The 15,091-nt window shown below is 47.0% G+C and overlaps 1 long non-coding RNA gene across 1 annotated transcript in view; it reads left to right on the forward strand.

The window, feature by feature from the left end:
- Positions 1–13,114, forward strand: part of LOC105481650 (uncharacterized) — a 60,354-nt gene extending 47,240 nt beyond the window's left edge. The window contains exon 4 of the long non-coding RNA XR_011614338.1: positions 12,529–13,114. This is a non-coding gene — a long non-coding RNA (uncharacterized lncRNA). The remainder of the gene's footprint in view (positions 1–12,528) is intronic.
- Positions 13,115–15,091: the final 1,977 nt, after the last annotated feature.

Consider the following 15,091-nt stretch of genomic DNA (forward strand, 5'->3'; position numbering starts at 1 on the left):
AAATGAATAGCAGGAAAAACCCCTCAAAATATGGGCTGCAATGTGCCTCAGCACACACTCTGGGTGAGAGACGGACCCACCTAGATATACCCTTGGCCTGGACCAGTAGCAGCTTGAAGGTAGCACTCCTCACTGCTACTAAGATCTTCCAGAACATAGGGGTCTCTGAGTTTGGAAGAGAACATGCTTCTCTTCTCAGTCAATAGCAGACAGTTTGTGGTGGGAGGCACAACTATTTCAGAAGTCTGGCAGGGCCGCCCATCTTGTGGGCACCTGGCTGTACCAGGCAGTTAGCTAGAGTCATCAGATTCAATCCTCATGACCTAGTCAGTTGGTTAATATTATCCCCATCTTACAGATGAGAAAACAGAGGTTTGAGAGCTGAGAAACTTGCCTAAAGACACACAGCAAGTCATCTAGCTAGAATCCAGGCAGGTTGACATGTCCTCCAAGTTTCTGCCCCATCCCTTGCCTCTCCCCAGGTTTGAATCTGCCCACACTGAGGGCTGGGGCCAGTTTCCTTCTCTGGGACTCAGCCTCTCCATATACAGGCTGTGCTTAATGACATTTAAGATGTGAATTTGACTCAGGTCTGCCACTCACTATCAGGGAGACCTTAGACAAGCTGACAACTTCAACCTCTAATTGCTCATCTGTACAATGGGGACAACAGTATCATGGGGCTCTTGGGCTCTTGAGCTCTTGTGAGGGTAAAAGGAGGATGTGTCAATAGCACTTAAAGCAGCTGGTACGGAGCGAGTGTTCTGCTCCCATCATTCCTAATAAACCACATCACTCCAGCTCTGATGCAGCAGGTTCTCCGGGGCATCCTCCTCTCCCTGCACCTGGCTCATTAAACTCTCACATAAGGGGGAAGGTAGAAGGGGCTGTTTGCTGAGCACTTACTATGCCTCAGACATTTCCACGTTCCATCACATCCTCGCAACAAGAAAACCTGTGGTGTAGATCTCACAATGCGTCCTCAGATGGAGAAGGCAGCAGAAGTTCAGAGAGCCCCAGTCACCCAGGGAGGGAGGAGGAACAGAGACCCATCCCTCAGGTCACTGCAGCCCCGCCACACTCCCCTCTGGAACCACAGCCTCACTTTCCTTCTCCTCCCTGTCTCCTCTTCCCGAGGCAGCACAAGGGGTCTGACTGGCAGGTGCAAGCGACTCCTGGTGCCCTAAGGGCAAGCCCCTGCCCAGTGTGTGATAGCCAGTGCACAGGGTCCACAAGCACTTGACCACATCTCAGGCTGGCTTCTTGCATGGTGCCAGAGGACACGGGTGGAGTCTATTTGTTGCCACCCCAGGAATCTGGGAGCCCAAGAGTGAACGTTTTCTTCATCCCCAAGGCCAAAGCCTCACTCCAGCTGCTCTCTATCCTCATTTTTCATTTCCTCCTTCTCCTAATCTCTGTCTCTATAAACTCTTGGCAATAACCTTCGAATACACGGAGACTCTTAGAGAGGGAGTACAATGGCTCCCATGGCTGGCAGTCAGCAGGCACTGGAAGAGCAGAGGAGCAGGGGCCTCTCCTGACTGTTATTCACCAGAGGGAAGTCGGGGCGGTGAGAGTAGAGACACTCGTGGATAATCCTCATTAAGCCATTGATGTTTAATATCCTTCACCCCCTGAGTCTACTGTCGCCTCAAGAGCAAATAGTTCCTGCATTTGCTTTTCCTTTCCTTCCGCAACTTCCTTTACACACACACATGTAGGAGGAGGCCAGGAGCAGCCTTCCTCCTCAGTCTTGGAGAACCTTGCCATAAAGCTCACCCTCTCCTGGGCTCAGTGATGCACCAGTCATGGTGCCGGCCCTGTGGGCAGCAGCCTGGGGGGTGGGTACCATGGCTCAGCCAGACTCACTTGGGCTTAGATCCCGACGCCACTGCTTCCTCACTGTGTGACAAGTGATGGATACTTCACCTCTCTGAGTGCCTGAGTCATCTTCTGAAGACAGGATGATGCTGCTACCTTTTATACAGACGTCAGGGCTCATTCCAAAACTCTAGCATGCTCCCTTCCCTGCACATCCTCCGTGCACAACCAGTCTCTACTGCAGATCTCGAGGTGGGCAAAAGGCAAAGAATAAAGAAAAGGAAATACTTAAAACAACCAGTCCTCAAATCATTCCATTAGGTAGGATTCAGGAAGCACAGGGTGGAAGATGGAAAAGTTACGAAACAAAGCCAGCATTTCTGAAGGGCTGTCTGCTACCAGGCCCCATTGTAAACACTTGACACGGATCAACACCTGATTCTCCCCACCATTCTGCCATTAGATGCAATTCCTGCCCCCACCTTACAGAGAAGGAAACAGAGGCTGGGAGAAGTTAAGTCACTCGCACAAAGCCATGTAACTAGAAAGTGGCAGAGCACAGCCTGATCCCAGGCAATCCGACTCCAGGCTTGTACCCCAGCCATGAGCTGCACCACGTCTGGGTGCTCTGCTCCCTGCTCTGCTTCATGCACGGAGCTCTGTGTGCGTTCTCTAGTCCCCTGTCGGCCTGGAAAGGTGGCGGCAGGCAACATGGATCACTCAGGAGGACTTCAGTGGAATTAAGTTCCGGTCCTCTGGTCAGCATCAAATCTCCCAAATCACTTTTCATGCTACAATGTGTCCAGCGTGAATGTCCACACCGGGGCTGGGTGGGTGAGCGCGTGAGAGACGCCCACTGCCCAAGCCATCTTGTTTGTGCCTCGCTGCTGCAAGAGGGAGTCAGGAGCTGTGCTCATTCTCTCTCTCTCTCTCTCTCTCTCTCTCTCTTTCTCTTTCTCTCTCTCCCCCTCTCTCTCTTTCTCTCTCTCTCTCTCTTATTCTTTTATATTGAAACATCCCAATGTACCATTCTCTGTGCTGAGTCCTTAGGGCTTAACACAACTTTGCCCTCTTTGTCCTCACCATCCAGGTTGAAGAGCAGACATAGGAACAGCCACTCACAGCAGTATGGCAAGTAGGGGCTAGGAGGCCTGGAAAACTGTGGGAACAGAAGAGGGGCTCCCAAGCCAGTCTGCTGAGGAGTTGGAGGAAGGCTTCCTGGAGAAAGTGAGCATGAAACTGAGGACTGAGGCACAGGTGGGAGTTTTCCAGGCAGAGGGCAAGAAAGGGCATCTTGGGCAGGGGGAACAGCTCAGGCAAAGGCCTAGAAGCAAGAAGAGTTGAGTGGGATGGTGGGGTAGTCACTCTTGACTCCCCTCTTTCTCTTGCCCTGACACCTCCTCAGCACATCTTCACTGCCTCTGGCTCTATTGCCTGGGCCCCCAGTCGCTATCACTTCTCTCCTAGATGGCTGGCTCCTGCCTCTGCCCTTACCCATCCTAGTATTCACTCCTCAGCAGCCAGAGAGATTCTTTTAAATGCAACTCAGGCCAGGTGATGGGGCTCATACTACTGTAATCCCAGCACTTTGGGAGGCCGAGGCAGGTGGATCACCTGAGGTTGGGAGTTCAAGACCAGCTTGGCCAACATGGTGAAATCCTGTCTCTACTAAAAATACAAAAATTAGCCAGGGATGGTGGTAGGTGCCTGTGATCCCAGCTACTTGGGAGGCTGAGGCAGGAGAATTGCTTGCACCTGGGAGGCAGAGGTTGCAGTTGAGCGGAGATCATGCCATTGCACTCCAGCCTGAGTGAAAGGAGTGAAACCTTGTCTCAAAAAAAAAAAAAAGCAACTCAGATTGTACTTCACCCCTGCTTAAAACAATCCAGTGGTTTTCATCTGACTTGGAAGAAGGTCCACATGCCTCACTTGGAGGGTCTGCTCTCTGCTGACCTCCTGTCCTCCCCACTTCCTGTAGTTGCCCTGGCCTCCCTGCTGCTCCTCAAACACACCAAGCACGTTCCTGCTTCGGGGACTTTGCGCTTGCTGTGTCTTCTCTGAGGAACACACTTTTCCCCATATTCCTTCCATCACTGCATCTGGTTTTGGGCTTAAACGTCACTTCCCGAAACAGGTCTCTTCTGCAAAATCTATGTTCCGTCCCTCTCCATCCCTCACCTACCTCTGTCAGTCTCCACAGCAATTATCCCTCCCTGATGCAATATATGTATTGGTTTATCTGATTATTGCCTGTTTCCACTGGTGGAGAGTAAACTCTAGGGAGGTAGGCCTTTTGTCTTGCCTGGCACATTGTGGGTGCTCAGTACACATTCGTTGAGTTAGTGACTAAGAGAACAACAAGTGGTTCAGTGTGGCTGGAGCACAGAGTGAAAGATGGGAAATGGAGAAGTCACACAGGACCCAAGGGCCAGGTCAACATAGCACTTTATCTGAAGCGCATTTGGAGGCTGGAAAAGGTTGGCAATGGCTCTCCATGTGGACAGAGAACTCAGAGATCTGGAGGGAAGTTACTCAATCATTTAATCTGGCTCATGAGCATTTCTTGTTGCTCTGGTGCTGGTGATTCAGATTCAAATCCAACATGATTCCTACGCTCAACAAGCTCACAGTCCAGTAAGGGATATCTGTTGTCATAAAACGCCACGGAGTGGGTGCAAAAGCAAAGCAATGCAAGATACGAGGCAGCAGTGATGTACTCTGTCTGGGGATCCCTGAGTAGGTAAACTCTGAGGTGGGTTTTGAAGGATTAATAGGAGTTTGCCAAACAAAGATGGGTCTCCTAATGCATCTCAAAGAGCCAATGTCAAAGAAATGGAGACATTGAAAACTTCATGTGTTATGACTGGAATGTAAAATGGTGCAGTGCTATGGGAAAAAAAATTTTGATGGTTCCTCAAAATGTTAACCATAGAATTACCATATGACCCAGCAGTTTCATTCCTACATATATACCCAAAATAATTGAAAATAAGGACTCAAACAGATACCTGTACACCAAAGTTTATAGCATCATTATCATCATCATCATCACCATTAATTTAGAGACAGTGTTTCACTCTATCACCCAGGTTGGAGTGTAGTAATGTGATCACAGTTCCCTGCAAGCCAGCTTATTTATTTATTTATTTATTTATTTATTTATTTATTTATTTATTTTAGGGACAGGATCTCATTATGTTGCCCAGGCTGGTCTCAAACTCCTGGCCTCAAGTGATCCTCCCACTTCAGTCTCCCAAAGTGCTAGGATTGCAAGTGTGATCACCATGCCCCGCCTATACCAGCATTATTCACAATCAGCAAAAGTTAAAAACAATCTGAGTGTTCATCAACAGAAGAATAGATAAACGACATGTGGCAGATGCACATACAACAAATAATTATTTAGTTATAAAAAGGAATAAAGTTCGGATCATGCTACAGCTTGGGCAAACCTTGAAAACATTACGCTAAGCGAAATAAACCAGACGCAAAAGGACAAATACTGTACGATTCCACCTCTATGAGGTACCTAGAACAGGAAAATTCAGAGAGAAAGAGTAACATTTATCAAGAGCTAGGCGGAGGGGAAGAGGGGAGTTATTGCTTAAATGGCCCGGAGTTTCTGCTTGGGGTGATGAAAACGTTCTGGTAGTAGACAGTGGTAATGGTTGCAACAGCATTATGAATCCACCAAACTACCCACTCCCAGTGGGCAAAATTTCACCTTCTTTCCTGTTTTGCCTCAGCTGGCAGCACAACTTCCACACTCTAAGCTGATAGACATTGTCCGTCTACTTGGTTCCCATCGCTCTGCTAGTTTGTCTCTATGTATTATTATCTCATTTAATGCTCATAGCAAATCAACAAGGTAGGTGCTATTTTTGCCTTCATCTGCCAGAGGAAGAAACTGAACTTAGAGAGGTGGCCAGTTGCCTCAGTTCATACAGCTCATAAATGGAATAGACCCCAAGTTCCTCTGACTGCAAAGACCATGCTTTGCACTACTACCTCACAGAGGCAAGCTGAAACCCAAAAGCAGCAAATGCATACATGCTATTATCCACTGAGAGTCACCCTGCGCCAGGCAGAACACTAAGAACAGGGATACATGATCTTTAGTAACCTCTCAGTAGCCCAGTTAGGCAGGCACTGTAAGTTCTACTTTGCAGATGAAGAAACTGAGACACTGAGAGGTGAAATGACTTCCCAAGTAGCACAACAGGACAGGGACAGAGTCAGGACTCACATCAAGGTCTGTATAGCTCCAAAGTCTGTGCCCCTTTCTGCTTTGTCACATCCACCCATGATGCTCCTCTGTCCTTCCTAGCCTTCTGGGACCAAGACCTGAACAAGAATTTGACCAGTACATGGTAAGGAGGGACACCTGTTTACTGAGCACCTACTATGTTCTAGGTCCGGACTACAGGCTTAACATTTATGATCACGTGTCTGGAACATGCACCTGACCTCTGCTGCCAGTCGAACAAGAGGTCAGTGGCAGGACTGGATGCCTGGTCTAGACTTCACTGGGTAATACTGTGAAACGCTTTTAGCCCCCTGCAAAAAAAAAAAAAAAAAAGAGAAAAACCTTACATCTCAAATCTAAAAATCTAAAAATCACTAAAATCTAATCACAGCCTCCACACATCAAGTCTCTGCTGGTGCCAGACACATCTCCTAAACTATCTCATTTAACCCTCACAACAACTCTAGGAGGTAAATATCATTAGCTCCACTTTGTAGATGAGGAAACCGAGCTGAGGGCTCAGTCACTTGTCTGAGATTACACAGAATGTGTTATAGCTGGGATATAAACCCCAGTCCGTCTGCCTCAAAAGCCAGGGCTCTTTTCCCTCATCAAGCTACCTCTCAAACACCACCAGCTCCTAATTCCTCAGCAGCAGCCTGGGCATCAGCAAGAGGATAGACCTGCCCAGAGATCCTGGGTATTTGATCTGAAATAAGACCCCTCGGCCGGGCGCGGTGGCTCAAGCCCGTAATCCCAGCACTTTGGGAGGCCGAGACGGGTGATCACAAGGTCAGGAGATCGAGACCATCCTGGCTAACACGGTGAAACCCCGTCTCTACTAAAAAATACAAAAAAAACTAGCCGGGCGAGGTGGCGGGCGCCTGTAGTCCCAGCTACTCAGGAGGCTGAGGCGGGAGAATGGCGTAAACCCAGGAGGCGGAGCTTGCAGTGAGCTGAGATCGCACCACTGCACTCCAGTCTGGGCGACAGAGCAAGACTCCGTCTCAAAAAAAAAAAAAAAAAAAAAAAAAAAAAAAAAAAGACCCCTCATCTAAGACCTGCTCCTCATGATCCCATGAGCCCCATAATGTACCTCACTCCGAATAATAGCTCTGTATGCCAGGTAAGTTTCTTTTTGCCAAAGTGGGAGTTAAATTGCTTTTTTCTCAGTCATAAATCTTACAGTTTCTCCTAAATCCTATTGAGCTGACAAATTGTGTGGCCTTTTCTTTTTTTGTTGGTTCTTTTTTTTTTTTTTTTTTTTTTTTGGCACAATCTCAGCTCACTGCAAACTCTGCCTCCCGGGTTCACGCCATTCTCCTGCCTCAGCCTCCCTAGTAGCTGGGACTATGGGCGCCCGCCACCATGCCTGGCTAATTTTTTTTTTTTTCATTTTTTTAGTAGAGACAGGGCTTCACCACGCTAGCCAGGATGGTCTCGATCTCCTGACCTCGTGATCCGCCCGCCTTGGCCTCCCAAAGTGCTGGGATTACAGGCATGAGCCACCGCGCCCGGCCAAATTGTGGCCTTTTCTGTATTAATTCCACAAAACACCTGGAGTATGTATTATAGGCCAGGTTTTCTGCTAAACACTCAGCTGCATGACTGAGATGACCCAGTTCCTATCCTCTGGGGATCACAAGCTGGCAGGGATGATAGCAAGTAAACAGTACTTCCAGTAATTTCAGCACCACCTGGACAGGGCTGAGATACAGGTATGGATATACAGAAGTACCCAGGCTAGTCTGTTCAATATGGGAAGTCATCCTGGAGCTGGAGACCAAGGCTGGGTTTTGAAGGCTGAGTAGAAGTGCTCCATGGTGATCAGAAATGGTTCTGTGCAGCCAAAAGAAATCATCCAGGCTTTTTAAAGCAAAAGTTGATTTAACATAGGGGATAAGGAACTCTAAAAGGTGCTAGGGGAGGGAAGGTGCTGGAGGAGTCAACAGGGCCTCCGTAAATGACTCCCAGAATGCTACCTGACCAACCAGGCATGCAATCAGACAGTCAGGCAAATGGGAGACCACCCCTGCAAATAGTGAGTTCAAGAACTCACTGTCACCCTTGAGTCCAGGGATCTGGAAGCTGGGGCTGGGGAGCCACCATGACATCATCACAACTGCCTCTCAACACCCATGGGGGTGGCCAGACTCTGAGATGCTGCTGCAAACCCCCCCATGCTGCCGTGATGGCTCTTGCTGGAGGAAAGAGCCACAGCAGCAGAGAGATGGCCTCTGTTTCAATTCCAGAGTCAAATCTCATACAGCCTAGATAATTGACAGAATATAATCAACATCGAGAACTTTAGCTGCAAGGGAGGCTGGGGAAAATAGTTTTCAACTCCTATCTCTGCAATACAGGAAAGTGCACCAAGGAGAAGAGGGGGCGTGGATGGGAATGGGGGCTGAGGCTCAAGCAGGTGCATCCCCCACAACTGGGAAGGAAAGGAGTGAGTGCCCTAGGCCAGGTGGACACAGATCTTGAATTTCCTCTTCTGTCTCCCCACAGAGGCCCTTTTTCAGGTCAACAATCCCCAGGTGGTATAGGGACCACCCACAAAGACCCCACCCCTGTGGCCCTGTCAGAGCAGGAGACAATGAATCCAGATTCTCACTTCTGTGGTGAGGAAATGGAGGTGCAGAGGGAAGACTATTGTCTTAAGGCCACACAACTCCATGGGCAAGCGGGGCCTAGAACCTTGTTCTCCCTTTGTGTTGTGCCTGCTCTGCCATCCTCTTCTTCACGTTCCGGGGCTGGAGTCCGGCTGGAGCTAGGGTAGTGGCTGGTGTAGGTGAAGAATTGCAGTCTGGAGAGGGGAAAAAACTCAGCCTCTGGTGTCAATTATGCCTGAGTTCTCCTCCGGGCTCCACTCCTGCTAACTGTGTGACCCTGGGCAAGTTACTCAACCTCTCTGAGCTCCAGTTGCCTCCTTGGTGAAATGGACATAGAGAAAAGCACAGAGTTGTCATGAGAATGGCAGATGCTAAATATAATGAAGCATACAGTAGGTATTCTTGAAATGGGAGCTGATGTGACTGGTTCCACAATACTACTATTAATTATAAACTGCTATTATTATTAACAGTAACTGATCCTCCCCGAATTGAAGATGAAAACTTTTTAAAGGTTTTATATGTGGTGTAACCTCACCGCTTTTTATTCTCCTACCTCATTAGCGGCATCAAAAGACCCGCACTGTAACTACTTCCATTATTCTAGCCCACCTGCATTTGCCAATTTCTAACTAAACATCTAGGATTCCTCCCCTCATAGAGATCCTCACCCAGAGACCCACAAGTACCCACAGACCAAGATACACAGATTCACACCAAACAAACATACATACACCTGGTTTTGAACAGACACACACAAGCATGGCCAAATACACAGACCCTCACTAGTACTCAGATTCACACACAAACTTACAGAAGCACAACCTCACCCAAATACACACAGACAAACACACACAGAGAGAAACAAGAGCAGCACTCATGCAAATACATCCTTCAACACGCACACTCCACACCCTCCCAGTTTTGTGACACACTCAGGAATATTAAAAGTTGTGGGGAATGGAAGTAGCTGGTAGCCTTGCTTCTGAGTTCTCTTTAAATAAATGGTCAATGACAACTCAGGACTCCTTGGAGCCCTCGCTGAAGGACCTTTATCAGCCTAAAGCTGAGCCTTCAGCCTGGGTCCCATCTCAGATAAGATCATTAATTTTCCATTGCAGCTTCTCTCTCTCTCTCTCTCTCTCTCTCTCTCTCTCTCTGAGTCATCTTTACAAGCCCCTGAAACAATGGCATTTAAGGAGGGAGCTTTCTCAACACCCCAAATCCATACAGAAAGGTTCAACTTCCTTGGTAAAGCATTTACATGTTGGGTAGGGTGCATGGAGTGACATGGTTTTCACATTTGAGAAAGGTGAGTGGGAGGGAATATCAGACAACCGCACAGTGCAGATCATCATTTAAATACAGTCCCCATGGGGCTCGCTGGCAGCATTAAAATTGCTCCGTGCCTCTGTGGGGGTGTCACAGAACAGCCTCTCTCCTTTGTTCTGCTTTACCACAGAAAGAGGCAGTGTGGTGCAGTGGAAATACCCTAGGGCTGAATCCTAGGATTCAAGTCTGATCCATCATTTCTGGCCTGTGTATAACTAACTAGGCAATTCACTTACCTCTCTGAGTAATGATGTTTTTATCAATAGAATACAGTGATTAGGAGCAATGAAGGGCTCCAGAGCCAGACTGCCTGGCTCGGCCCTGGACTAGCTGTGTGATCTTTGGCAAGTTGCTTAATCTCTCTGGGCTTCAATTTTCTTATCAGTGAAATAGAGGAATAACTTCACTTTCCTCATAGGGTTGATGCAAGTATGAAATTAATATATGTAAATGCTTAGCACAGTGTCTACTGCATACTCAGTGATCAATAAATGATAGCAGGTGCATCAGTAACTGTCATTTTGTGTTTTTCATATTCCAGACACCCTGCTTTGTCCTCCTCAAGACCTACAGGATCTGGTCTTCGTGTCCCCTAATGTCTAATCTGCTCCACTCACACTGGCTCCCTTTCTGGTCCTTGGATATGCATATTGTTCCCATCCCAGGGTGTTTGCTCTTGTTGTTGCTTCTAGTTAGAAAGCTGCCTCCCTTAATATTTGCATGTCTTATTCTCTCAATTCATTCACATCTGTGCTCAAATGACACCTCCTCAAAGAGGTCTCCCATGATCACCTTATCTAAAAGACACCTTATCTATCATCATCTATCCTCTTGCTTGGAATTATTCTACACATTTGTGTACTTGTTTATTCTTTCTCTCACCCACTAGAATGTAAGTTTCAGGAAGCCAGAAATCTTGTCTTTCTTGTACTTGACTGTATAGCTGTAGCTCCTATAACAGTTCCAGGCCATGGGAAGCACTCAATAAATATTTACAGAATGCATGAAATAAATGTGGGTCAAAATGAAACACTTACTCAGTTTCAGCCTGTTAATCCCAGACCTATCTCTCTTGGGCTACTGTATACCACATATATGACTCTACCATATACATCTGAGTATCTGAGTCAGAACTTCCACAGCCCGTTCTGACTCAGAGCTGCCTACATTCTTGGGTGACAGACATGGATGAAAGCAGCTGGAGAAGGCATCGATGACTGCTGCCTTTTCCTTGCCCAGGAAGAATCTGGAGAAAGAATCCACCATTTTTTCGGAACACTTTAAAATAGGACTTTATGGGGCTATGGACTCCCAGTATCCTCTCCCTCCCGCCATTGTAGAGATGTTCATCCTGCATCACCTATCTGCCCAGTGTTTCCAGTTAGCAAGAAATGCCAAGTGGGGACATCTGGAAAAAGAAATATCAGCTTTGGATTCCAAGAGCGGCAGAATGAAGATGTCACTAATAGTCAGTGAAAAGCTGGCTCATTCTTCCTCTCTTTATTCACTTCCCCTGGGCTCCATTTTCTGCCTCAGCACCTGCGCCGCCTCATGCTCGGGAGCAGGAATTTGGTTTTCAGCACCACGGACAGCGATTGGCTTGCAGCCGGGGAGTCGAGGAAGCCAGAACGTGGGACTTTGATGCAACCAAACAAATGTTTACTGAGCACATCCTGGGGGCAGGCATACTGAAGAATACAGAGATTTATGTGGTCTTGACCTTTAAATAACTTAATCTCTTCGAGTCATCAATATTCCTAAATTGATACAGCTAGGGCAAGGCCCCAAGCCTCCTGATATTTGGAAAGTGGAGAATCAAAGGGAAAATGTTGCCCTTCTCAAATGAATTTATGCTGTGTATTTGCATATGTTATCTAACACTCTCATTATACTGCCACCCTAAAAGCAAACAACAAAGCAAAAAACAGGTACTGCAATGTTCTATTCACCATTATACCGCAAGTACCCAGCATGGTGCATGGCCCACAGTAGACACTCAATAGGTTTTTAATAAATGTGTGGATGAATGAATCCTCACAAAATCCTATTTTACCCATTTTAATTTTACCCCGATTAATTTTACCCCTATTTCCTAGATGAGAAAACTGAGTCTCTGAGAACTCCCTTCTCATGACAGCTATTAAGTGGCACAGCTCAGGTTTGAATCCAGGACCTCCGAATTTCATGCTGTGCTCTCAAGCAGAGCCACTTAACTATGCGCTGGGCACTCTCAGAGCCTAGAAAAGGCGCTAGCTTGGGAGAGGCTGATTCTAACAATAGCACCGACTCACTATTCAACCTTGAGGGAATCATGTTTTTCTTTCTGGCCTCAACTTCTCCATATGTAAAATGGAAAAGGAGATTGTGTGGCTAAGGGCTCCCCTCCCCACTCCACAAATGGCTTGTAAGGTGCTCCCTCGAAGGCTTGGATCTTGCATCTGTTGCAGCTGGACAACGCGACCAGCAGGGGGCGCTACAAAATGAATTTAAAACATCCTTCCCTTGCCTCCGCAGGGCGTCAAAGGAGAAGTGTATTGATATCCCAGCAGACCTCAAAATCCTTTTTCATCTTCCTGCTATAACCAGAATATGTGCGCAAGCAGTGCAGGCGCTCTTCTTTTTAGAGTGCAACAAATGAACTTCAACCCCTCTCGAGAAGTGAGTAAAGAGGCAGCCCTAGGACACAGAGACAGTGCAGTAAGGCTGCGGTGACTTATCGCCCAGGAACCCACTGATTGAGTAACTTTGGATAAAGCCTCGAGCAAAGATAACTGTTTAAATGGCTGCGGCAGCGGAAAAATCAGTTTGGCTGATTGATGTCCTGGGTTTCTTGTTAGTGGGTGGCTTCCAGCCATGGCTCTGCCTCAGCTCCCAGAATTACTCTAATAAGTGATTTGCTCATCCCTAACTCTTCCCAGGGGGTGGGGAGAGGGAGCTGAATCAGCCCTCTCACAACCCTGATTTGGACTTAATAGGGGACTAGTGGGCATTGGTGCACTGGGGGCAATGTAGGGAGAGAAGCAGATTTGCCAGGCTTGGCAAAAATATCTGGCTCCTGCCTGTGGGTGTGGAGGGGAAAATAAAGTCAGAAAAGAAGTGATTGCAGAGTGAATGTCTTTCAATTCTTTGAAAAGAATGTAAATCAAATGTGTCACGAAGGCTGTTTCTGTGACCAAATCCTAGTCATTGAAATCTAGATTGACCAAAGTGGGTCTCCAGATTGAAGGGCAGCAATGGGGGAGCTTGGGAGATGTTTGTCAGGGAGCCTTACTCAGTATAGGAGTCACCTGGGATCATCAGAAGGAAGCAGGCTCTGCAATTAACCAGACCTTGATTCAATCGTGGCTCTACCATTGACTGTCTGCAAGGCCTGAATCGAGTTGCTTCATCTTTCTGAAACTCAGCTTCCTCATTTGTAAGATGGGAGAATACTAATAATATATCAACTGTCTCAGCTCTCTATTCTTGCAGATTAAACCACATTAACACTTTGTGGAATAACAAAGCAATCACTCGATTGTGCTCACAGAGTCTCAGATCAGAAATTTAGACAGGACATAACAGGTATGGCTTGTGTCTGCAGCATGATGTCTGGGGTCTCAGATGGAAAAACTCAAATGGCTGGGGGTTGGAATAACCTGAGGCTTTTTCACATAGTCCCAGGCAGGGTTGCCTCAAAGGCTGGGTTCAGCTGGAACAATGACTTACCTGTGGCCTCTCCAGCAGGATTCTAAAAGCTAGTGTTCCAGTGAACAGGCGGAAGTTGCATGACCTTTTATGATCTAGCTTTGCAAGTCACATAGTGTCACCTCCTTTGCACTCTGTTGGTCAAAACCATCACAAGCCCACTCAGATTAAGAGGAGGGGACATAGACCCTATCTCTAAGTGGGAGGAGTGTCAATTTAAAGCCAAGTTTGAAAACTACCACACCTGCCATGCATGGGTATTACAAAAATTAAATGCCAAGTACTTGACAGCAGCTACTACTCCTGTTCCCTCAGAGGATCAAACAGTTCTTGGTGAGAGCTTTTCATAATTCTTAGATAAAATCTATACATCCTTACCTGGCCTACAAGGCCTGGCATGCTCTGGGCCTGATTTCTTCCCTAGCTTCTTTCGGCCCATCTCATCTCTCAAATGCTTTGCCATGTGCCTTCCTTCAGCAACTAAAAGGCATCATGCTCCTTCCCAACTGCCAAGTCCCTTTGCTCTGCTGCTCCCTCTGCCTGGAACACTCCTTGCTCATTTCATGGCCTGGCAAAAATTATGTATACCTAGGCCACTGCTTCAGGGAAATCCTTTCCAATTCTCCAGACCTATATCAGGACCCCCTTTATATGCTGTTAGAGAACCCAGTACTTTTACATCATAGCACTAATCACAATCACTATATAATTATTTATCTAACAGCCCTCCCTTGCCCCATGCTCTACGTGACTACCATCATGTTAACTAATAGACAGGGGCCCCTGTCTGTCTTGTGTTCTCAACACCTAGCACAGAGAATAGCACAGAGTAGGTGCTCATTAAATATTTGCTGAATAAAGAGTGAATGGATGATTAGGCCACCAAAGCTTTGTGTTTGGGCTGGAATCACATTTACTAAGAGTAATTAGCTCAAATTAATCAGAGACCTGGTTGGCTTTGATGTCACCATAGGGCTTACTGGTATTCCAGGGAGAAGATTTTGGTATTGAAATGAGACCTCCTGGGGTACACTTTTGAGGGTTGGTCTTCTGGCGAGGCCGCAATAGCTCCCATCTCAGTTGTTACACTCAGTACTCCCTGGGACAGCAGAGAATGTAGAGGATGTCTATCTGAACTCTGTAAGGTGCAGCAAGAATTTTGGTGTACTAATTCATCTGAGCCCAGCTTCTTTTCATCCAAGTGGTGCCAACAACACCAAAAACATTAAATAAATAATTAAACCATAGAATTGTACACACTTAACACACTCTGTGTGCTAGGCACTGTGCCAGGCAGTAAAAATACTGTGAGAATGAGGGCAGACATATCCCCTGTTCTCCTGGGCCTTACAGTCAAATGGGGAGAAAGATTCAAAGCAGATAACTAGAG

This window comes from Macaca nemestrina, chromosome 15 (genome assembly GCF_043159975.1).
Source record: "Macaca nemestrina isolate mMacNem1 chromosome 15, mMacNem.hap1, whole genome shotgun sequence".
NCBI classification, from domain to species: domain Eukaryota; kingdom Metazoa; phylum Chordata; class Mammalia; order Primates; family Cercopithecidae; genus Macaca; species Macaca nemestrina.